General features: G+C 44.6%; 1 protein-coding gene and 2 non-coding genes across 3 annotated transcripts in view; 1 reads left to right on the top strand and 2 right to left on the bottom strand.

The window, feature by feature from the left end:
• Positions 1-24,300, bottom strand: part of ELAPOR1 (endosome-lysosome associated apoptosis and autophagy regulator 1) — a 111,618-nt gene that overhangs the window by 54,407 nt on the left and 32,911 nt on the right. The window lies entirely within an intron of this gene.
• LOC125997866 (U5 spliceosomal RNA) lies at positions 2,059-2,173 on the top strand. The gene has a single exon (XR_007491860.1). It is a non-coding gene; the product is annotated as a U5 spliceosomal RNA (small nuclear RNA).
• Positions 11,452-11,581, bottom strand: LOC125997753 (small nucleolar RNA SNORA19). Its single transcript, XR_007491775.1, has one exon. It is a non-coding gene; the product is annotated as a small nucleolar RNA SNORA19 (small nucleolar RNA).

Genomic DNA, 24,300 nt, shown 5'->3' with positions numbered 1-24,300 from the left:
CCAAATCTAACACTTAACTAAGTTGGTGTTAGTTGTCTGCCAGCAGGCAGGCTTCCATTGAGGCCTGAGAAATGGGGCTGAAATTGCATGTCTGGGCAGGTTGTTGTGGTTCTTTCAGTCAGCACGTGGCCTTTGGAGACCCACGGTTTAGAACCAGGCTCTTCATAAGCTCTTATCTGGGCTCCCATGGGTCCCACTTGGGTGGGAATTTTGCTGGGGAAATGGTAATTCCATACATAAAGCCTTAGAAAATTTCCCTTTCAATATGTGCTGATTTACTTCATGCCACTAGGGACTATTACACCATTCCAGACATCTGACTCTGTGGCAGCTGTTTCATTTCTGAACCATGCTGAGATTTCCTCATTCAAGACAAGCTGAAAGATGACGGTTCAATCAGAGACATAATTGGCAGCCCTCCTCAATACTCTTCAGAAAGCATCTCAATTCTCTGATAGCACCTGCTTTCTTTCACCCAGGGCTCTATCTCAGAGCTCGTGGTCCACATGTATCACAGATCCACAAAGGAGGCTCAGAGACACCTTCAGATCTGCAGCAACATGCAATGCCTGGTGCCTCTCATAACTTGTGACACATATCCTAGTCCATTTAAGGGGCCCTGATAGGCAGTGGCTGATGCCTGTATGCCAGAGGAGAAGGGAAAGATTTGGAAAGGAAGGGCCGGGGAGATAGCACGAAGGTAAGGCATTTGCCTTTCATGCAGAAGGTCATTGGTTCAAATCCTGGCATCCCATATGGTTCCCCATGTCTGCCAGGAGCGATTTCTGAGCATGGAGCCAGGAGTACGCCTGAGCACTGCTGGGTGTGACCCAAAAACAAACAAAAAGATTTGGAAAGGAGGGTTAGTTCTTGACCTGTCATCGCAAGCCATACTCCTGAAAATGTGAGGAAGAGGACAGGAAAGCCTGGAGTCTGGAATTTGCTTAGACTTCTGTTGGCCTCTCCATTGGAACTCGTGTTTCTGAAGTTGTGAAGAACACTAGTTCTTCATCTCCTAGAGAGGATTCACTTTGTTTTACTTTTGTTGTCTAGGTACTGAGTGGGTTGATAAAACTTTTTTTTTAATTGCCAAGACAGGGTTGGAGAGACAGTACAGGAATGAAGGGGCTTGTTTGCTTTGCACATGACTTATCCTAGTTCAATCCCTGGAAATATATTTGATTCCCTGAGTCCTGCCAGGAGTGATCCCTGAGCGCAGCTGAATATGGTTCAGTAATCAAACAAAAAATTGTCAATACAGGACCAGAAAAAGAAGATGAAAAGAGGACAAGTATTGGGGCCGGAGAGATAGCATGGAGGTAAGGCATTTACCTTTCATGCAGAAGGTCATCGGTTCGAATCCCGGCGTCCCATATGGTCCCCCGTGCCTGCCAGGAGCAATTTCTGAGCACAGAGCCAGGAAAAACCCCTGAGCACGGCTGGGTGTGACCCAAAAACCACACACACACACACAAAAAAAAAAAAAAAAAAGGACAAGTATTAGGGCACATGCCTTGGCCAATTTAATCTTGGCATCATATGGTCCTGAGAGCATAGCCAAATGTGGCTGAGATAACCCCTGGCACCACAGGCAGCACTGTGCCCTCAGCCTTCACACTAAATCAATGGCCCAATTGGCCAAGAGTGGCCCTTAGAATCCACTAAACACTAGTTGGGAGACTACTTGCCTATTCCCCACCTTGCCAAATTGCCAAGTCAGATCTGCTCAAAGGACAGAAGCACATGCATACAGGAACTCTGGGTTGGATCCCTGGCACCACCTGATGTGACCTAAAACCAAAATGAAAAATAAACACACATGCACATCCCAATTGAAAAAATGTATTCTCAGGCTGTACAAATAGTAGAGATAAAGCAATTGCCTTGCATGTAGCTGACCCCTGGTTTGCTCCTTAGCACCATATATGATTCCCCAAGTATAGCCAAGAATGATTCCTGAGCACCCCAAGTGTAAACCAAACTTTGCAAAAAAAAAAAAAAGTTATGTCAGAGGAACATGCCTAATTTCTGGCTAATCCTACTAAGAAACAGAAGTCCATACTCTGGTTTCTCTTCAGATCGCATAAATCTTTCACCTTTTACTAAAGATTTCCGTGGAGAGGAAAAAATCTGAGTCGTAACCAATTTTTTGAGGCCTTGCTTCGGTAAGGCTAAAGAAAAGAAAAAAAAAGAAACAGAAATCCAGCAGTCTCACCATCTACATTTATGAAATAGTGCCACAGGCCAGCGAGATGCTCAAAGCAATAGAGTACAGGCTCTGAAGCAGAAAGCCCAGGTTCTGTCCTAAGCATTACATGCTTTACAAGCAACAAGGGAAGCATCCTGATTCCCAACATGAGATATATGTATATATGTAGGCTGGAAACATAGTACAGGGCTTAAGGCTCTTGCCTTACATATGGTCAACCTTAGTTCAATTCCTGGCATCTCAGATGGTTCAAGAGCATCACAGAGAGTGATTCCAAGCATAGAACCAGGATTAAGCTCTGAGCAGAGCCCAATGTGACCCAAATATTTTTTTATTTTGGTTTCTGGGCCACACTAGGTGGCGCTCAGGGGTCACTCCTGGCTCTGTGCTCAGAAGTCGCTCCTGGCAGGCTCCAGGGACCACATGGGATGCTGGGAATCGAAGCTGGGTCCATCCAAGGTTGGCAGCATGCAAGGCAAACACCCTATGGCTGTGCTATCGATCGGGTCCAAAAATAAAATTTTGTTTGTTTTGGGGCCACACCTGGTGGTACTCAGGGGCTACTCCTGGCTATGTGCTCAGAAATCGCTCCTGGCTTGGGGGACCATATAGGATGCCAGGAGATTAAACCAAGGTCTGTCCTCAGTTAGTACATGCAAGGGAGATACCCTACCACTTGCGCTACCACTCTGGCCCCCAAAATAAATTTTTTTAAAGGAAAGGTATAAAAAAAATACATATCTGGGCTAGAGTAATAGCACAGCAGGTAGGGCACATTGCCGACCCGGGTTTGATTCCCAGATCAGCAAATAAAACAAACAACAAACAAATAAACTTCAAAATAAAATTATCTGATAACTATATATTTTTCAGATTTTGATATTATATATCAAATATTTTTGTACAAATAGAAAAATTGCTTTCATTATCTAGATGGCTTGCCAATTTCAAGGAACACCAAGGAGAAGGGAGAAAGGAGCCCCAGACACCACAGAACTGCTGGTGTGTCACTGCCTCCTGGCATGCCACTGCGGCTGTGTGTTGGCCCTGAAACACTCTGTGCAAAGAGGCACAATAAACAGAGATAATATAGCTAGAAAGCTGCTGTGCAAATAGGTAGCGAGTGTTGTAAGTATTTTTTTTTGAGGGGGAGTGGTTTTTTTGTTTGTTTTGAGTAACCACAAACAGTGGTTACTCCTGGCTCTGCACTCAGAAATTATTCTTGGTGTGCTTGGGGAAACCATAAAGGATGCCAGGAATCCAACCCGGTAGGCAAACACCCCACCTGCTGTACTTTTGCTCTGACCTCAAGTATTTTGTCAAATCTTCTATTCCTTTTGGCCCTGCTGGTTGTGCCTAGTAGCTGTCTCTGCCTGTAATCTCTGGTATCACAACAACTTCTGATCACACTGCAGTCAGGTGTGAAGCTACCACAGCTAAGAAGAGACTCACCTCTTCCTCACTCCCCCCACATCATCCCCCCCATATAAGGCACCATCATGGGATGATCCATAGGGGTGGGTTCTTTGGGAAGTAATTAGGTGATGGGAGTGGCAAAGCCCCAGGGATGAGGTGAATGTCCTTTTTGAGGCACAGCCAAAGAACTACTGCTTGCGTGCACAACAGGAAGATGCTCTCCCTGTCCTGTGTCCACAATTCAGCCTCCAAGATCCAGGAGAATGAGCAGTGGGCCAAGGAAGTCACTCCAGCTGTAGTTTTCTATGTCAACAGCCTGAGATGACAAAGATGATGCTAGTATAACCAGTAATACATCTTTCACTACAAGCTGACATTAGCATTTTATAAGGTACGGGACTCTGAAGCAGTGCTCAGAGGCATGGTGGAGACACTCCCAAAACTACTTGTCAATTGGGCCAGTGGCTTAATGCAATGGCCCAAGGTCTGATGCTCCTCAGGTTGTGCAATGCCAAGAGACCACCAAGGTAACCAAGCAGTGCTTATGTGTAAGCCTGCTCCCAACTTTCTGTTTCCCTAATCTCTTCTTTTGAGATGTTAATTACACCTGAATTATAGGGTTGCCCCCCCACAAACACAGAGTGAGAGAGAGTGTGTGTGTGTGTGTGTGTGTGTGTGAGAGAGAGAGAGAGAGAGAGAGAGAGAGAGAGAGAGAGAGAGAGAGAGAGAGAGAGATGGGATAAGCAGCAAAAAGCAGAGAAAGCTTAGCAGAGAAATACATGTGAGGAAAAGCAAATGGCCGAGAAAAGCCATGAAATAAAGCAAGCTGACTCCAGTGAAAAATGTAACTACTTGTCAATTATTTCTCTGCTGCTACTACCCTTCTTCATTAGACCCGTCTGCCTGAGGGGTTAGAACACGGTGGTCCATCACAAAGAATGAGAACAAGCAGTGATGGCGGGGATGTGGAGTGAAAGGAACTCTTTTTCACTGCTGGTGGGAATGCCTTCTAGTCCAGCCTTTATGGAAAGCGATATGGAAGTTCCTCCAAAAATTGGAAATTGAGTTCACACTCCTAGGGATATACCTGAGGAACACAAAAATGCAATTCAAAAATCCCTTCCTTACATCTATATTCATTGTAGTGCTCTTTACAATAGCCAGACTCTGGAAACAACCAAGATGCCTTTCAACAGATGAATGACTAAAGAAACTGTGGTACATATACACAATGAAATATTATGCAGCCATCAGGAGACATGAAGTCATGAAATTTTCCTATACGTGGATGTACATGGAATCTATTATGCTGAGTGAAACAAGCCAGAGGGAGAGAGAAATAGATACAGAATACTCTCACTCATCTATGGATTAAAAAAATAGTAAAGGCATTATTGTAATAAACTCAGAAACAATAAAGTTAAGGGCCGGAAGGACCAGCTCACAAAATGAAGCTCACCACAAAGAGTGGTGAATGCTGTTATGGATATAACTATACTAACAACTAGCATGACAAAGTTAATGAATGAGAGAAATAGAATGCCTGTCTTGAATACAGGCAGGGGTGGGGGAGGAGAGAAATTGGGGGTATTGATGGTGGGAATGCTGCACTGGTGAAGGGGGATATTCTGTTTATGATTGAAATCCAACTACAATCATGCTTGTAATTATGGTGCTTAAGTAAAGATTTTATAAAAAGAAAAGAGAAGAAACACAGTGCCTGGGAAGGCCTTGCCCAATATGTGGATCTCTCACTTTATATTTTATATATATATATATCTTTTTTTTTTTTTAACCCAGCAGCGCTCAGGGGTTACTCCTGGCTCTATGCTCAGAAATCACTCCTGGCAGGCTCAGGGGACCATATGGAATGCCGGGATTCGAACAACCATCCTATTGTGTCTAAGGCAAACGCCTTACCGCTATGCTATCTCTCCAGCCCTATATTTTATATTTTTAATCAACTACTGGCACTTGAACACAGACACAGGACCCAAGAACCCAAGAAGACCTCAGCGATGGAGAATGCCTTGACCCTCTGGTGACTAGTAATGGCCTTCTTGAGCCAGGCTGAGTGTGGAGCCCAGAATATTGGCACACATGGTGCCTCTTCTGAACATGGTGGGGACCCCTTCAGATAGAACAAAAGCAAGCAATGAAGGGGAAAGAGCTGAAAACTTGGAGCAGTCCCCCAGAGGCCAAGACTCACAGCCTTTCTTCTACCATAGTGCTTTTTCCAAGGGATTTGTTTGCTTTGCAGGGTATTTCTCTTGCCTGTTGCTCATGTTGGCCCAGTCACAAAAGAGTCAAAAGGCTGCTACGCAAAGGGGAGCTCCAGGGAACATACAGGGTACCCCCAAAATTGCACAGATTCTCAAGGAAGTGAGGTCAGTGGGGTGCTATAATTGCCTCTTTAGGGAGCTGGAGCGATAATATAACCAGTAGGACACTTGCCTTGCACATGGCTGACTCAAGTTCTATCCCTGGTATCATATATGGTCCCCCAAGCACCACCAGGAGTGATTCCTTAGTGCAGAGCCAGGAGTAACTCCTAGCATTTTTTAGTATGGCCCCAAAACTAACTAACAAAATAAATCAAATTAAAATAGTCCTGTTGAGTTATTTGATGACTCCTCTGGGCTTCTCATCTGTAATTTCCCAGCTCAGCTTTCTCAAAGTTGAGTTTAGGACTTTTTTTTTTCTTTTTGGGCCACACCTGGTGACACTTAAGGTTACTCCTGGCCATGTGCTCAGGAATCGCACCTGACTTGGGGAACCATATGGGACACCGGGGGATCAAACTGCGGTCCGTCCAAGGTCAGCATGTGCAAGGCAAACACCCTACCACTTGCTCCACTACTCAGGCCCTGTGGGTTTGGGCCATTTCTAATGCCTGAGAATCCTCCCAGATCAATATTTTATATGATTGATGGTTGGGACCTGCACAGAAATCTGTTTTAGCTTCTTCCACCCTTTATCCAAATGGCACATATCCAAAATTTTTTGGAGAGAGGAATCCTTTCAAGGACAGTACAGTCACTGGGCTAGCAGAACAGTATAAAGGGATAGTGTACGTGGCTACCAGGAATAGGCAGGAGTGTGCTAGGGACCATGCAATGCCTGAAACTGGGCCCAGTCAAGTTTTTCTTTTCTTTTGGGGGGGGGGGTGCTAGATAGCACACATTCAAGAGTTGCTCTGGGATTACTCCTGGTTTTGCACTCTGGAATTACTCCTGGTGTGTTTGGAGACCATATGGAAATCCAGGGATGAAGCCCTGGTTAACCACTACAAGGCAAGTGCCCTAACCTCTGTACTATCATCCAGGGGCCCCCAGGCTCATTTTCTATTTGAGCTGTCTCCCTGGCCTCCTGCACAACATTTCTCTTTGTTTTTTGGCCTGTTTGTTTGGGGTTCCCAACAGTGCTCAGGGGACCATGCTGTGCCAGAATCAAATCTAGGACCCCTGGGGGCCAGAGCTATAGCACAGCCATAGGGCATTTGCCTTGCACACAGATGATCTGGGATGGACAAGGGTTTGGTCCCTGGTATCCCATATGATCCCCTGAGCCTGCCAGGAGCGCTTTCTGAGCACAGAGACAGGAGACACCCCTGAGTATGGCAGGGTGTGGCCCAACCACCCCCCCCCCAAATCCAGGACCCCTGCAAACAAAGCCTGTTCTCCAGTCTTTTCAGTCATCTTCCTGGCCCCAGGCAGATACATTTAAAAAACAAAATGAAGATCAGGTAATCTTACAACTTTTTTGTACCACCACTTTCCCAGGTCTGTAGTCATTACATCCTGGTTTCTTGAATCATTTCCTTGCAGTTGGACATTCCTTATATACATTTTTTTTTCTGATTTTACATAGACTACAATGAAGTTCTCAGTGTGCTGCTGATTATTTCCTTTGGCTAGCTTCCCAGAAGTGGAATCACTAGGTTATAGAGTATGAGTTTCCTTAAGATTCTTTTTTTCTTTTTTGGTTTTTGGGTCACACCCGGCAGCGCTCAGGGGTTACTCCTGGCTCTACCCTAGAAATAGCTCCTGGCAGGCTCAGGGGACCATATGGGATGCCAGAATTTGAACAGCCGACCTTCTACATGCAAGGCAAACACCTTACTTCTATGCTATCTCTCCAGCCGCTCCTTAAGATTCTTAATCAGGAAGGGCTATTTTCTAAAAGGAAACAGACATCTCTAAATCTTTTTGTATCTTTCACTATGACAAAATTTTTTTTAACATATATATTTAAAAACAGAAAATTATGGGCCCGGAGAGATAGCACAGCGGCGTTTGCCTTGCAAGCAGCCGATCCAGGACCAAAGGTGGTTGGTTGAAATCCCGGTGTCCCATATGGTCCCCCCTGCCTGCCAGGAGCTATTTCTGAGCAGATGGCCAGGAGTCACCCCTGAGCAATGCCGGGTGTGGCCCAAAAACCAAAAAAAAAAAAAAAAAAAAAAACCAGAAAATTATATAGCCATCATTTCACTTCAATATTTATAATTTTCTGCCAGTCTTACTCTTCTACCTTCTTCATTTCTCTTTAATTGAGGGAATTTATTTAATTAATTGGTTATTTTAGTTGGGGGCCACACCCAGAGGTGCTTAAGGGCTACTCTGGACATACTCTGGGAGGTGAGGGAGTCGCCACCTGCAGTGCTCAGAGACCCGGTGGTACTGGGGATTGAATCTGGGTCTCCAGCATGAAAACTGGGTGCACCAGTCCTTTGAGTTAATTTCCAGGTCTACAAGATTAATTTTTATTTTAGATATTTTTCTTTTGTGGGTTAGTGGTCACACTCAGCAGTGCTCAAGGACTACTTGTAGCCCTATGCTCAGTGCTCTGAGGGCCAGAGAGAGCACAACAGTAGGGAATTTGCCTTGCACACAGCCAATCCAAGATGGACAGTGGTTCAAATCCTGGAATCCCATATGGTCCCACGAGCCTGCCAAGAGGGATTTCTGAGCACAGAGCCAGGAGTAACCCTTGAGCACTGCTGGGTGACTCAAAAACAAAACAAAACAAAACAAAAAGTGCTCTGAAAATTTTATGACATTCTGAGGATCAAACTTAGATGAGTTTCATGCAAGGCAAGTACCTTAATCTTTGTTACTATCCCTCTGGCCCAAAATAGTTCTTTTAAATTATGTTTTAAGTTAAATTAATTATTTAAATTTTATATTCATTTTTTAGCAACACCCAGTATTGCTCTGGAACTATTCTTTGCTTTATGCTCGGAAGTAATTCCACTTGTGATACTGGGATTCAAATCAAGATCAGCAGAATGCAAAGCTGCCACTTTAATCCCTAAAGTAGTTCCCTGGCCCAAGTCTTACCTTTATCTTTTTCCTTTCAGCCTTTTTTTTTTTTTTTTCTTTTTTGGCTACATCCTGCAGTGCTCAGGGGTTACTCCTGGCTTTGCGCTCAGAAATTACTCCTGCCAGGCTCAGGGGGCCATAGGGGATCCTGGAGATTGAACTCGGATAGGCCACATGCAAAGCAAATGCACTACCCACTGTACTATCCCTCCAGCCCCTCTGGGCCAAAAAATCCCCAGTGTAAAGGACTTATTCCTGACATTCAGGGATCACTCCTGCCAGGGCTTAGGGAACCATCTGCAGTAAGGGATCAAAATTAGGTCAACTGCATGCAAAGCTAGTGCCTTGTCCAGTGTACTATCCAACTCACTGCTGTCCCACGGCTGAGCTATTGTCTCACAGCCTGAATTTTGGCATCATTGAGGACCTCTGTGGCCTAAAGTCACAGTCATCAAGTAGCAGGGACCGACCCCACCTGGGTTTGTCTTGGCAGGGTCCCAGTCAGCACCAAAAAACAGGTTCTTAAGCAAACCCGGATTTTGATTAGTGCCAACTGTTGACTGGAGGCGTTGTGGGGCTTGGGGCAAGGAGGCCACCTCCTGCTCCTCCTCCATCTGTGGCCTCCCCTCTGCTCTCTCCTTCCTTGAAAAGCAGGTCCTTTGGGGGAGACCATCCAGCTGGGGGCAGGGAAAAAACTAGGCTGGCCTGAGTGGCTTCAGAGCTGATTGTTGATGCAGTTCCAAACTGGACTGTTGCTTGAGGCTAGGGGTGTGCAGACCCCACAAAAAAAATCGCAATTTCAAGGAGAGACCAGTCTTTTGCTGGAAGGGAGGAAGGAGTATCTCTGAAAAGTGTGAAACTTTTTATTGCTGTTCTTCTGGGGTCACACCCAGCAGTGCTCAGAGCTTAATGCTGGCTCTGCACTCAGGGATCATCCTAGTGGGGTATGGAAAGAATCATGTGGGGTTCCAGGGTTCGAACCTGGGTCAGGATTGTGCAGTCTCCTACCAATATACTGTCACTTGTCCCAGAATTATGATTTTTTTTTGGGTGGTGGTGGTGGTGGTTGGGTCACACCTGGCGGCACTCAGGGCTTACTCCTGGCTCTGCACTCAGGAATCGCTCCTGGCAAGCATGGGGAACCATATGGGATGTCAGAATTTGAACCATCATTTGTCCTGGATCGATTGCAGGCAAGGCAAGGCAAACGCCCAACCACTGTGCTATCTCTCCGGCCCCAGAACTATGAGATTTAGAGACTCTCTCTGTCTCTCTCTCTGTCTCTCTCTCTGTCTCTCTCTCTCTCTCTCTCTCTCTCTTTCTCTCTCTCTCTCTCTCTCTCTCTCTCTCTCTCTCTCTCTCTCTCTCTCTCTCTCTCTTTGTGTGTGTGTGTGTGTGTATGTGGTTTTTGGGTCACATCTGGCAGTGCTCAGGGGTTATTCCTGGCTCCAGGCCAGAAATTGCTCCTAGTAGGCACGGGGGACAATATGGGACACCGGGATTTGAACCGATGACCTCCTGCATGAAAGGCAAAAACGCCTTACCTCCATGCTATCTCTCTGGCCCCGAGACTTTCTCTTAAATGACATTTTCTCTTTGGTCCAACCCTACATAAACAGTTTTCTGAACCTAACTATGAGCTCAGAAATCGTTTCTGGCTTGGGGGATCATATGGAACGTCCTAGGTCAGCGTGTGCAAGGCAAACACCCTACTGCTTGCGCCACCGCTCCAGGCCCCTCCTCTCTCTTTTAAGATTACATCCTGCTGTGCTGGGGGTTACTCCTAGTGGTGCTCAGGGGGGCATGTACCATGGATTGAACCCAAAATTCCAGGCACAAACCAGGCTCCCTGACCTCTCCCCTTTTCTCTTAAGACTCAAAAGCAGAATCTCAGGAGTCTTAAGACATGAACGCACCAGCTCTGGACTGCAGATCCCCTGGCTCAATGGCAAGTGATCAAATGCAGGGCCCGGAGAGATAGCACAGCGGCGTTTGCCTTGCAAGTAGCCAATCCAGGACCAAAGGTGGTTGGTTCGAATCCCGGTGTCCCATATGGTCCCCCGTGCCTGCCAGGAGCTATTTCTGAGCAGACAGCCAGGAGTAACCCCTGAGCAATGCTGGGTGTGGCCCAAAAACAAAAAACAAATGCGATTGTAGTTGGGTTTCAGTCATGTAAAGAACACCCCCCATCACCAGTGCAACATTCCCATCACCAATGTCTCAAATCTCCCTCTTCCCTACCTCACCCCGGCCAGTACTCTAGACAGGCTTTTCACTTCCTTCATTCATTCACATTGTTATGATAGCTCTCAGTGTAGTTATTTCTCTAACTGAACTCACCACTCTTCGTGGTGAGCTTCATATCGTGAGCTGGACCTTCCAGTCCTCCTCTCTTTGAAAGACACCATCTTTTAAAGACACCTAGACTCATAAACAGCAAACACTGAATGGCTAACCAGATGCTGGTAACATTCTGATTTGTAATTCGTCCAGGCAATCTGACAGAACTGTTCGAAGGAGACTGGCAGTATCACTATGGAGTCATATAGCTAATTAACTTTCATCTATTGTATAGCACATGAGAAATAACACTGCTCACATGAACAGAAAAAAAGTGGGTCAATGAAATGTGCACGACTGTTCCTTTTTGGATAGGAGGTTAAAATGCTTTAGCTCAAGATATTTCCAATTATGCTTCAGAATCAAAAAGATTCAGACTCAAAAGGCCACCACTTTGAAGAGAACTAGGTATTCAGTTCTTTTTTGTGTTTGTTTTTTTGTTTTTGTTTTGTTTTGTTTTGTTTTTTGGGCCACACCCGGTAACGCTCAGGGGTTACTCCTGGCTATGCGCTCAGAAGTTGCTCCTGGCTTGGGGGACCATATGGGATGCCGGGGGATGGAACCATGGTCCGTCCAAGGCTAGCCCAGGCAAGGCAGGCACCTTACCTCTAGCGCCACTGCCTGGCCCCAGTATTCAGTTCTTAATATATAATTTTTTTCTGTTGTGGGCCACATCCAGTGGTGCTCAGGGATTACTCCTGGTTCTGCACTGAGAGATCACTTCTGGAGGGCTCAGGGGACCATGTGGGATGCTGAGGATTGAATCAGGCCAGCCTAATGAAAATCACTCCAGTATTACTGTTACCTCTGTACTATCACTCCCACCTTATAATATTATTTTTCTCAATTTAAGGGGCCAGGGAGATGGCTCAAAAGTAGAACACATCATTGGTGGCAGGAAATTCTCACTGGTGAAGGTTGTCCTATATTGCATGATTGTAACTCAATCATGAACAACTTTATCAGTGGGAGAAAAAAAAACCCAACTGTATTATGAACAACCTTGTAACCATGATTTTAAATTAAAAAAAAAAATGGTGGGGGGGGTTTGGGCCATACCCAGTGACGCTCAGGGCTATGCACTCAGAAATTGCTCCTGGCTTGGGATACCATATGGGACACTGGGGGATTGAACTGCAGTCTGTCCTAAGGCTAGTGCGGGCAAGGCAGAAGCCTTGTGCCACCACTCCAGCCCCTTAAACAAATTTTTTTTTATAAAAAGTAGAACAGGGGCTGGAGAGATAGCACAGTGGTAGGACATTTTGCCTTGCATGTGGCTAACCCAGGATGGACAGTGGTTCGATTCCCGGCATCCCAATGGTCCCCTGAGCCTGAGGAGCGATTTCTAAGTGCAGAACCAGGAGAACCCCCCTGGGCACCGCTGGATGTGATGATTCCCCCCTCCCAAAAAAAAGAATAGAACAAATTCTGGTATGTGTGAGGTCCTGAGTTTGATCCTCAGTATCATATTCTTCCCCTGCCACCAGCACAGCTAAATATAACCCAAGTCCCCACAACAACTAGTGGGAAAAATATTTTTTAAACTGCTTAATGCCAGAGGTAATTTTACTTAGGAGAGGAAATCACAAAAGATCAAATCGCAAACACTGGGCCAAGGATGGCATTTAGACCTTCCTTTCCTGACTCCCTTAGCTGTTCCCTCTCCACGAGTAGGTACCAGAGCCAGAAACAGCCAAAGCAAACAGATCCCAGACTAGCCGGTCCTACCAGACTCAAGCCCTGTGTGGCGGCCTAGCAACCTGATGCTCACAGGCACCCTGGGGTGCCTGGCATGAGGTATATTACAGGAGCCTGGCCTTGCATGGCCCTTCCACATAGGGGTTTCCAGCTTCTGTTTTGATTTGAACAGCAGGGATGGTGCTTGGTGATTCACCACTGAGTCCCAGAGCACATCCTACAAAGCAGGTGTGGTGGCCTCCATGTGTGAAGGGGGTTTCCCTGGGAACACTGATGAGGAGACAGGACTGCCACCATGGACAGGACAATTTCTGGGCTAGGTGGTTTGCAAGAATCACCCCTCTGGCCCCCACAATCCCTTTCTGCTAAACTTGCTGCCTTTGCCCTTCCATGTCAACTGTCAAGCCCTCTCTGTCCCCTTACCCTCCTAAAGGCCTTTTGCCCATCACGCTTTCAAGCACACCTAGAAGTGAGTGAGTTGTGAGGTGTATCGTGCATTGTCTGTTTCTGCTTCTGCTGCCTTCCTGAATCAGAGGCATTTTTTTGGTTTCCTGATTTGCCTAAAACTGGGCCTGGCACAGAGTAGGAGCCATAAACCCTCATGGAAGATGAAAATGGTAGGGGTGGGGATGGGGATTAAAGAGCACATGACCTCAGATGTGACTCTGATCAGAGCCCCAGAGTATAATATAATATATATACACATATATATGTATGTATATAATATAACATCCCCACCGCCCCCAAATTCTAGGGTCTTAGGCCAATGGTTCATTATGTGCATTGGCTTCCCTGCTAATAACAAAACAGTCTTTCAGGACAATGAGCAGAGCATGCCCAGGAAAGCTCTTCGTACACTTTTTGTTTTTGTTTGTTTGTTGTTTGTTTTTGGACCACACCTCAGCAGTGCTGGGGATTACTCCTGGCTTTGAGCTAAAAAATCATTCCTGGCAGGGGCTGGAGAGATAGCACAGTGGTAGGGTGTTTGCCTTGCAAACGGCCGACCCAGGACCAATGGTGGGCATCCCATATGATCCCCCGTGCCTGCCAGGAGCGATTTCTTCTTTTTTGTTGTTGTTTTTTTTGTTTTGGGCCACACCCGTTTGATGCTCAGGGGTTACTCCTGGCTAAGCGCTCAGAAATTACCCCTGGCTTGGGGGGACCATATGGGATGCAGAGGGATAAAACCGCGTCCTTTCTTGGCTAGTGCTTGCAAGGCAGACACCTTACCTCTAGCGCCACCTCACCAGCCCCACCAGGAGCGATTTCTGAGCACAGAGCCAGGAGTAACCCCTGAGCACTGCCGGGTGTGACCCAAAAATAAAACAAAACAAAAATCATTCCTGGCAGGCTCAGGAGACTATATGGGATGCTAGGGATCAAACTCGGGCCAGTCATGTGCAAGGCAAATGCCCTACACTGTACTATCACTCCAGCCCCTTTGTTAGCTATTTTTGTTTCCTATTTTATTTTTGCTTTATTGTTTAAGTTTTGTTTTGGTTTGATTTTTGGGTCACACCTGCTATGCTCAGGTCTCACTCCTATCTAGGAAGTTGGATTACTGGTCCGACCCTAATCAGCATTCATACTCCACCCTAGGGTGTGATCTGGTGATTTGATTACTGGATCCCTCTCTACTTGGTATTCCTTCTCCACCCTAGCATGTGGTCTGGTTCTTGCTAATAAAAGTCTGGGTTTCAGGAAGGCAGAGGCTCATTCGTAGGTTTTCCTCCATTTAGCTGCTTTCCTTCTTAGGCTTGTGTGGTGGGATTTCTGGCTTGAGTGTTGGAATTCCTGATCCCATTCTTACATCCCTTCACTGTGTGGATTATTTCCTGTGTCCACTTTTGCTTCTGAACCTACAAATCTCCAGATCCTAGTTTTGGAGCTTGGGGCTCTGCTTATACTAGGGTCAGTCCTGACAGGTCCAGGTCCAGGGAATCCTGTGAGGTGCTGGGAACTTGTGCAAGATAAGTGCCCTATTCCCTGTACTATTTCTCTGGCCTATTTTATTTTGGGGTTCAAGGTTCACACCTAGAGGTAGTAGTGATCAGATCTGGACCTCCCATGCACATAGCTTTTTGAGTTCTTGTCCCAGCCCAAAGCTGAATTTTGTTTTGTTTTGTGGCAGTGCCTGGGAAGGAACCTTTAAACATGAAAGACTCTTGGAGCTGGAGATATAGCATGGAGGTAGGACATTTGCCTTGCATGCAGAAGGATGGTGGTTCAAGTCTCAGCATCCCATATGGTTCCCTGAGTCTGCCAGGAGTGATTTCTGAGCGTAGAACCAGGAGTAACCCTTAAGTGCTGCCAGGTGTGACCCAAAAACCAAAAAAAGAAAGAAAGAAAGTTCACTCTTGGTCTTCAGTTAGCTGTGTGCCAAGTAAGTACCTTAACCTCTATACTAGCACTTTGCCCTACTTCTTCTTCTGTTGGTCTATTTTCTTTATTAGTTTGTTTTGAGACAAACCCTGTGGTACTCTGGACGTACTCCTGGCTCTGTATTCAGGAATTACTCTTGATGGGTCTTGGAGAACCATATGGGGTTCTGGGGATCAAATTCACATTGGCTGTGTGCAAGGCAAGCACCCTACTCCCCTGTACCATCTCTCCAACTTCCTCCTCTTTCTTCTTCTCCTCCTCCTGCCTCTTCTACTTCTCATTCCCCTTCTCCTCTTCCTTCTTAAGAGAAGACAGCTACTGCCATGACTGGTCTGAAGGGGTTTGTTGAGGGGACTCACTCTCTCTCCTCTTTCTGGCCTCCCCAGATTCACCCAACCGAGGTCTCCTCGGGTCTCCCTGTGGTATCTGCCTGCCCTCATTTGTCCTCTTCTCTGAGAAAGGTCTTCTCATACATATGGAACATCATCTGTCAGTCTCTCCCTCTTTCCTCACTAAAGCTGATCTGTCCAGAACTGCAGCTTGATGACATTTGTAGCAGTTGGTACAGGGGCCTTTAGGTACTGCCTGCAAATATCCCCAGGATTTGTAAATATCCCTAATGGCTTTGTAGCCAGGAGACAAAATGTCCTTTTCTAAATTCTAATCCCTTTCTGATAGGTGAGTGTTCCTTTGGTACACATCTCTGTCTACAAGGCAGGACTTTAAGAGACTATTTAAAAAGATTTGTTTTTCTTCATTTTTAATGAGATCAAAATGTTCCTTTAATGTTTTTTTACCTGCACTTTTAAACAGACATGAAAGAAACTGGCCACCTAGGCCCTTCTCTGCAAAACCCTTCAAGGAAAGTCCTGTGTTGACTTTATTACCTGCTTATAGAGAACTTGGACCAGAGAAGGGCTTAGAACTGGAGCTCCAGGTCAACATACAATGCTACTAACTCCCTGGGGAAATAAATTAGAGTTTTGTTTTTTTGGGAAGCGGACCTCTGAGCTATGCCCAGGAGAACTGTGGGACTGGGAACAAATATATTTGAGTGATTCAATACCACAACCTCCTAGAGTGCCATTTCTGAAACTGAGTTTTAAGAGTCATCTGAGTTCTATCTGTAAAATAAAAATATAAATAATACACAAGTTGGGTGAGACCACCCCAGGCACCGTATTTCTTTCTTTTTTGTTTTTTTTTTCTTTTTTTTTTTGGGGGGGGCACACCCGGCGATGCTCAGGGGTTACTCCTTCCTGGCTGTCTGCTCAGAAATAGTTCCTGGCAGGCACGGGGGACCATATGGGACACCGGGATTCGAACCAACTACCTTTGGTCCTGGATCGGCTGCTTGCAAGGCAAACGCCGCTGTGCTATCTCTCCGGGCCCAAGGCACCGTATTTCTAACTGCTTAGGTGGATGGGTCTGATGAAGCAGGGTAGCAGCGGAGAAATAATACCAATCAGTCAAAAAAGATATTCATTGGAGTCAGCTCTTTCTGTATGTGGTTTCTCTCTTGTGCTCTCCCTCTAGCCCCCAGGTCAGACACCTTTCTTTATTCAAACCAAACCCCAAACCCAGAAGAGGCCAGTCTAGTAATCCAGGTGGACTTTTACATTTCACAGGAAGAGGTGAGGGAAAAGAGAGTTGGCAGAAGAGTTCACTTAACATCTTCACCTTTTCTATGTTAAATAAAAAATAAGTTACAAAACTTTTGTCTACTCTTCTCTGCCAGAGACTAGAACCCCAGATCAGAAATCAGAGCATTAAATTTTAAATTGTATACATCATTCTCAAAACAATCATCCTTCTACATATGACAAATATCTTCTACATATGACAAATTTTTTCATTAGAATTCTCTGAACATGGGGCCGGAGAGATAGCATGGAGATAAAGTGTTTGCCTTGCATGCAGAAGGTCGTTGGTTCAAATCCCATATGGTCCCCTGAGCCTCCCAGGAGCGATTTCTGAGCGCAGAGCCAGGAGTAACCGAGTGTGACCCAAAAACTAAAAAAAAAAAAAAAAAATTCTCTGAACATAAACATTAGAACCTTTCTGCACATACACTTAATTTAAAAATTCTTAAGCATTCTTACACCAAGTATTGTAATATGAGGCTAGAACAGTGGTGGGCAACCTTTCTTTTAACTGAGCCAAATCTCGCCAAAACCACGATTGAAATTCATTTTGACAGCCACATTTTTAAAACCGAAAAGACATAGGATGCTACACTGTTTTTAGTTTCAATAAGTTTTTATTGAGAATATTCTGCATGCAAGTATCCACATAGGTCAGGAGGAAACAAATAACACAACTAATAAAACAAAAACTTTAGAACGATATTCTTTATCGATAACGTTAAATTCCATAAAATTTGCCTTACAATGTAGAGAAAATTACATCCTGACAATGACGGACAAAGTCACAAACACTAATATGAACACTGGCCTTGAGAGTCCTGACTCCTGGAGTGGCTGCCTGGCTCACAGAAGAGCCTCATAAAAGGTGTAAAGAGCCACATGTGGCTCGAGAGCTGCGGCTTGCCGACCACTGGGTTAGAACATCTGAGTTCCTTTCCATAAACTTCTCTAAACAAAATCACAAGAACATTTTTGCAGATATATACACAGTTTGAAAATAAGTTTGCTAAAACATTCTTAAAACGAGCACTGTTAATAAGAATCTATAGTATTCGGGGCTAGAGTGAAAGCACAGCGGTAGGACATTTGCCTTGCATGCGGCCAGCCTAGGACGGGGCCCAGCTTGATTCCAGGCATTCCATATGGTCCCCTGAGCCTACCAGGAGCTATTTCTGAGCGCAGAGTAACCCTTGAGAGTCAATGGGTTTGACCCAAAGAAACAAAAAAGAAAAAAAGAAAAAAGCATCTATAATATTCAAGTTTCTTTTCCATCAATTTCTGTGAATAAAAACATTTTTGCAGACATAATTTGAAAATAAATTGCTCGGGGCCCTGGAGAGACAGCACAGCGGCGTTTGCCTTGCAAGCAGCCTATCCAGGACCAAAGGTGGTTGGTTCGAATCCCGGTGTCCCATATGGTCCCCCATGCCTTCCAGGAGCTATTTCTGAGCAGACAGCCAGGAGTAACCCCTGAGCACCGCCGGGTGTGACCCAAAAACTAAAAAAAAAAAAAAAATTGCTACATAAAAACATAATAAAACATCCTAGCAATTGGGAAATATTCACTAGGATAGCTGAGAATTTTTATTATTTTATTTTTTATATTTTTTTGCTGAGAATTTTTAAAACTCTAACAGCATTATGCATTTTCCAAGAATTGTGCAAACTAACATTAAACCACTAAAATTAGATGCAAAACTTTCTGTTTGCAGTGTGGCTTAGAAAAACACAGTAAGATCCATACAGATAAAACACATTTTAACCAGCAAGATAATGACAATGCAAATAGGTCAAGAGATTAACCTGAAACAAAGATCATTTTTTGGAGATAACCCAGGTCAGGAAGTTCTGAAAATAATCTTCTCCTCAGTTGATCTTTGGCTGGGCTTCTTCATTTTCCACCTTCTTTTCTCTTAGACTGCTGAGGTTGTCTGGGATGAAAAGACTTTCAGTTCCAGAGCCAAATCTGGATGGGGGACCCACTCATCTGCCTGCTGCTGGTCCCTTCTTTTCTTTTCTTTTCTTTTCTTTTCTTTTCTTTTCTTTTCTTTTCTTTTCTTTTCTTTTCTTTTCTTTTCTTTCTTTCTTTCTTCTTTCTTTCTTTCTTTCTTTCTTTTTTCTTTCTTTCTTTTTCTTCTTTCTTTTCTTTCTTTCTTTCTTTCTTTCTTTCTTTCTTTCTTTCTTTCTTTCTTTCTTTCTTTCTTTCTTTCTTTTTTTTTTTTTTTTTTTTTGTGGTTTTTGGGTCACACCCGGCAGTGCTCAGGGGTCATTCCTGGCTCCAGGCTCAGAAATTGCTCTTGGCAGGCACGGGGAACCATATGGGACGCCAGGATTAGAACCGATGACCTCCTGCATGAAAGGCAAACGCCTTACCTCCATGTTATCTCTCCGGCCCCTGCTGGTCCCCTTTCAATGGAGCTTTCTTTTTGGCTTCTTTCCAATAAGTGACCTCTATCAGGTGAGGGGTCCAACGTCCTCACACAAATTACCTTTGGTAGAAGAAAGGCCATGAGTCTCGGCCTCTGGGAAGCTCTCTCCCTTTCACTGCCTGCTTCTGCCCTGCCTGAAGGGGCCTCCGCCATGTTCAGAACAAGAGCATGTGCACCAATGTTCTTGTGATGGGCTCTGTACTCTCAGTTCAATTCAAGATGGCCATGATTAGCCACCAGAGGGTCAAGGCACTCACCATCTTTGCAGTCTTTTGGGTCCTGTGTCACTCTTCAAGCACCAGTTGTAAAATAAAAATATAAAGAATCCACGAGTTGGGTGAGACTGCCCCAGGCAGTCCCTCAGGTAGACGGGTCTGATGAAGTAGGGTAGCCATGAAGAAATAATACCAATCAGTCAGAAAAGATATTCATTGGAGTCAGTTCTCTCTGCCATGTGTTTTCTTTCTCGTGATCTTTCTCTCCTCTCTGTCTCTCCCAAGCCCTCTTCTCTCTCTGGCCCAGGCCATACTCCTTTCTTTATTCAAACCAACCCCAAATCCAGAAGGGGGCTGTCTAGTAAGCCAGGTGGGCTTTAAATCTCAGAGGTTAAAGGAAAAGGAAGTTGGAGAAAGAGTTCACTTTACACTACCCATTAGTAGTTTTTCTCCATCTCACCTGGCTCCAGTGCCTGGCAATAAGAGACATAGTTTTCATCTTTATGAATGTATTGTGGACATCTCTTAGAAATGATTTGTTGGGCCCGGAGAGATAGCACAGCGGCGTTTGCCTTGCAAGCAGCCGATCCAGGACCAAAGGTAGTTGGTTCGAATCCCGGTGTCCCATATGGTCCCCCGTGCCTGCCAGGAGCTATTTCTGAGCAGACAGCCAGAAGTAACCCCTGAGCACCGCCGGGTGTGGCCCAAAAACAAAACAAAAAACAAAAAACAAAAAACAAACAAAAAAAAAGAAATGATTTGTTGGTTTATTTGTTTTGAGGCCACAGTTTGCAGTATTCAGTGATTGTTCCTGGCTCTGTATTCAAGAATCAATCCTGGTGGGGCCAGAGCAATAGTAGAGTGGGGGAAAGTGCTTGCCTTGCACAGTCAAATATGGGTTTAATCCCTGGAATTAGGACCTCTAGGAGTGATCGTTGAGCTCAGAGCCAAGACTAACCCTTGAACACAGCTGAGTGTGCCCCCAAAAGAATTCTGTTCTAGCAGTGCCAGGAATTGAACCAGGTGTGCCCTATGCAGGCCAGTTGCCTTAGTCATTGTGCTAACTCCCTGACTCCTTTTCCTTGAAATCAAATAGTATATGCCCTTTTGTATCTGGCTTCTTTAATATAGCATATATGTTTTCAAGATTCGTCCACATGGCAGGATGTATCTATTCTTAAATGTTTTTGTGACTTGACAATAATCCACCTATGGATGTTCAACATTTTATTATTCCATCCAACAACTGACAACCCTGGGTCCACTTATACGCTGAGACTATTCTACTGAATACTACTATGAACATTTCTGTACAAGCTTGTGAGGATATATGTTTCCATTCTCTTGGACTATATTTAAGATTGCTGGATCCTATTGTACTTCTCTGTTTAATTTCTTGATGAATTGCCAATTTCTTCCACAGCAGCTGCACTCTTTTATATTCCTACCAGTAATAAATGAAGATTTCCATTTCTCCATGTCCTTGCCAACTGTATTTACAGTCCCATTTATTGGTTTACTTTATGGCTTGCACAAACCCGTTTCCATCAGAAAGTCAACTAGCTGTGGGCTTACCTGGGTTCACACTTGCTTTCTTCTTCCCAACTCTATTCTCAGTGACAACAAGAGCTCGAAATCAACTATGTAGATGTATTCACACCATGCATATGACCCAACAAATACATTAAAAATAACATTTCCTGGGCCCGGAGAGATAGCACAGCGGCGTTTGCCTTGCAAGCAGCCGATCCAGCACCAAAGGTGGTTGGTTCAAATTCCGGTGTCCCATATGGTCCCCCGTGCCGAGTGTGGTCCAAAAACCAAAAAACAAAAACAAAAACAAAAAAAAAAACCAACAAAACATTTCTTCTCTTAATCGCAAGCACTGCACAGTGTCCTGAGCTCTCTAGTTTACACTGTTTTCTCTTTTCTTTATTTAATTTAAAGTAATTTATTTATTTTTGTTTTGAGCACCCAGAAGTGCTCAGGGGTTACTCTTAGCCCTGTGATCAGAAATTGTACCTGGCAGGCTCTGGGGACTATATCGAATGCCAGGGACTGAACCCGGGTTGGCTGCATGCAAGGCAAACACCCTACCCACTGTGCTATTGCTCCGGCTCCTTTTTCTTTACCTAATTTTTTTCCTTTTCTTACTTTTTAAATCCACCCTTCCACTAATATATCCTCCAGATCAATTAAAACCCTTGCTTTCCCCAAAAGTCTACTCAAAATGTTAAGTGCTGGAGCAATAGCTCAGCAGGTAGGTCACTTGCCTTGCATGCGGCCACCCAGGTTTCTATCCCCAATCATCCATATGATCGCCTGAGAAAGCCAGGATTAACTCCTCAGTTCAGAGCCAGGAGTAAGCCCTGAGTGTGGCCCGAAAATAAACAAACAAGCAAACGAAAACAAAACCACAAAATGTCTTACACAAAGTTATCTTTTTTCACCTGGTGACACTCAGGGGTTACTCCTGGCTATGTGCTCAGAAATCGCTCCTGGCTTGGGAGACCATATGGAACACCGGGGGATCAAACCGAAGTCTGTCCTAGGCTAGCGCTTGCAAGCAAGGCAGATGCCTTACCACTTGCGCCACCGCTCCGGCCCCACACAAAGTTATTTCTTAGCTTTAATGCCTTCAAGATGAGATGATGTCAAGTTTATTGCTTGATACCTTGAGCTAGTTCTCATCATTGAGGGGTAAGGACTGAGGACAATCCTATCTATAAGTGACTTTGTGATAGTCTTCAGACTTTGTGGCCTCTGACACTTTTTTCTGGAGGGTGGAAGTGATGTGTAGAGATTTGGGTTATATTTGTAGGACTCAGCCACTGTGTCTGGTTCTGTCCTTGGCAATGCTGCAGTAACAGGAATCTAACTGATACCCAACATTTAAAATCTATTCTTAGAACGCAGAGATAATATCGAAGGTTGGAGCACATGATTTCTTGACATGCCTGAGCCCACACACCACCCAGTTTCACCCCACAACCAGCACATATATATTTATTGGTATGTTATTTATATGATATGCATGTAATATAAGAATTAAAAACTGTTCTCAGAGGCCGGAGAGATAGCATAGAGGTAAAGGGTTTGCCTTGCATGTGGAAGGATAGTAGTTCAAATCCCGGCATCCCATATGGTCCCCTGAGCCTGCCAGGAGTGATTTCTGGGCATAGAGCCAGGAGTAACCCCTGAGTGTGGCCGGGTGTGACCCAAAAACCAAAAAAAAAAAAAAAAAAAGCAAAAACAAAAAACAAAAAACTGTTCTCAATTTCTCCCCCCTCCAGTGTTCTACTTTCAACAGAAGGGTACCATCATCCACTTTGTGGTGAGTGACTATATGGTCTTCAGGTATTCTTTTTTTTTTTTTTGTTTTGTTTTTGGGCCACACCCGGCGGTGCTCAGGGATTACTCCTGGCTGTCTGCTCAGAAATAGCTCCTGGCAGGCACGGGGGACCATATGGGACACCGGGATTCGAACCAACCACCTTTGGTCCTGGATCGGCTGCCTGCAAGGCAAACGCCGCTGTGCTATCTCTCCGGGCCCGGTCTTCAGGTATTCTTAAGTGATATATTTTTTCCCTATTAGTTTTCAGTCAACAATTTATATTAAAGTGATAAGGAAAAAAATAAAGTGATAAGGAACCAGAGAGAATACAGCAGGTAAGGTATTTGTCTTGCACATGGGGGTCATCATGCACCACATATGATCCCCCAAATCCCACCAAAAGTGATCTCTGAACACAGACTTGGAAGTGACTCCCAAGTATGGCTGACCAAAAAGCCAAAAATTAAAAATAATAAATTATATAAAATTTTATAATAAGGGCCAAAGAGAAGCGCAATTGGCTGAGAGCATGCTTTGCATGAAGGAGGCCTATGTTCAAAATCTGACACTGCATATGGTTCTCTGAACACTACCAGTACTGAACCCCAAACACCAAGCCAGGAATAGCCTCCAAGCACCACCTGGTATAACCTAAAAACGAATCAAAAATAAGTAGAATTATAACAAGTAAAGTCTATATTTAATATGTTACACAAAGTACATTTGGAGAGTCTAAATGTTTAGTGTTATTTCCTTAAAATAGTTAAATTCCTAACACTTAGAAAAATGCCAATCCTGGGGCCGGAGAGATAGTATGGAGGCAAAGCGTTTGCCTTTCATGCAGAAGGTCATTGGTTCAAATCCCGGCATCCCATATAGTCCCCTAAGCCTGCCAGGAGTGATTTCTGAGCGTGGAGCCAGGAGTAACCCTGAGCGCCACCAGGTGTGACCCAACAACAACAAAAAAAAAAAAAGAAAAAGAAAAAGAAAAAGAAAAGAAAAGAAAAGAAAGAAAAAGAAAAATACCAATCCTGAACCTGATATTAAGGCACTTGCCTTGCATATGGCTGAACCTGGTTTGATCCCCAGCACCATCTAGGGTCCCCCAGGCATTGCTAGTTGTGACCTTTGAGCAGAGCTGGATGTGTTCCAAAATACAGAGAGAAAAGAGACATATAGAGGATAAAGAGAGATAAAGATAGATAATAGAGATAGAGAAGTAAAGATAGAAATATATTTTAACTATGTAAAATACCAGTTTTGATATTGTTCTTTTACTCGATGTTAAAATTGTACATTTAGCACTTCAT

The sequence above is a fragment of the Suncus etruscus genome, chromosome 19 (assembly GCF_024139225.1).
Source record: "Suncus etruscus isolate mSunEtr1 chromosome 19, mSunEtr1.pri.cur, whole genome shotgun sequence".
NCBI classification, from domain to species: Eukaryota; Metazoa; Chordata; class Mammalia; order Eulipotyphla; family Soricidae; genus Suncus; species Suncus etruscus.
Note: the sequence above shows the minus strand (reverse complement) of the source record. Positions and strands in the feature narration are given on the sequence as shown.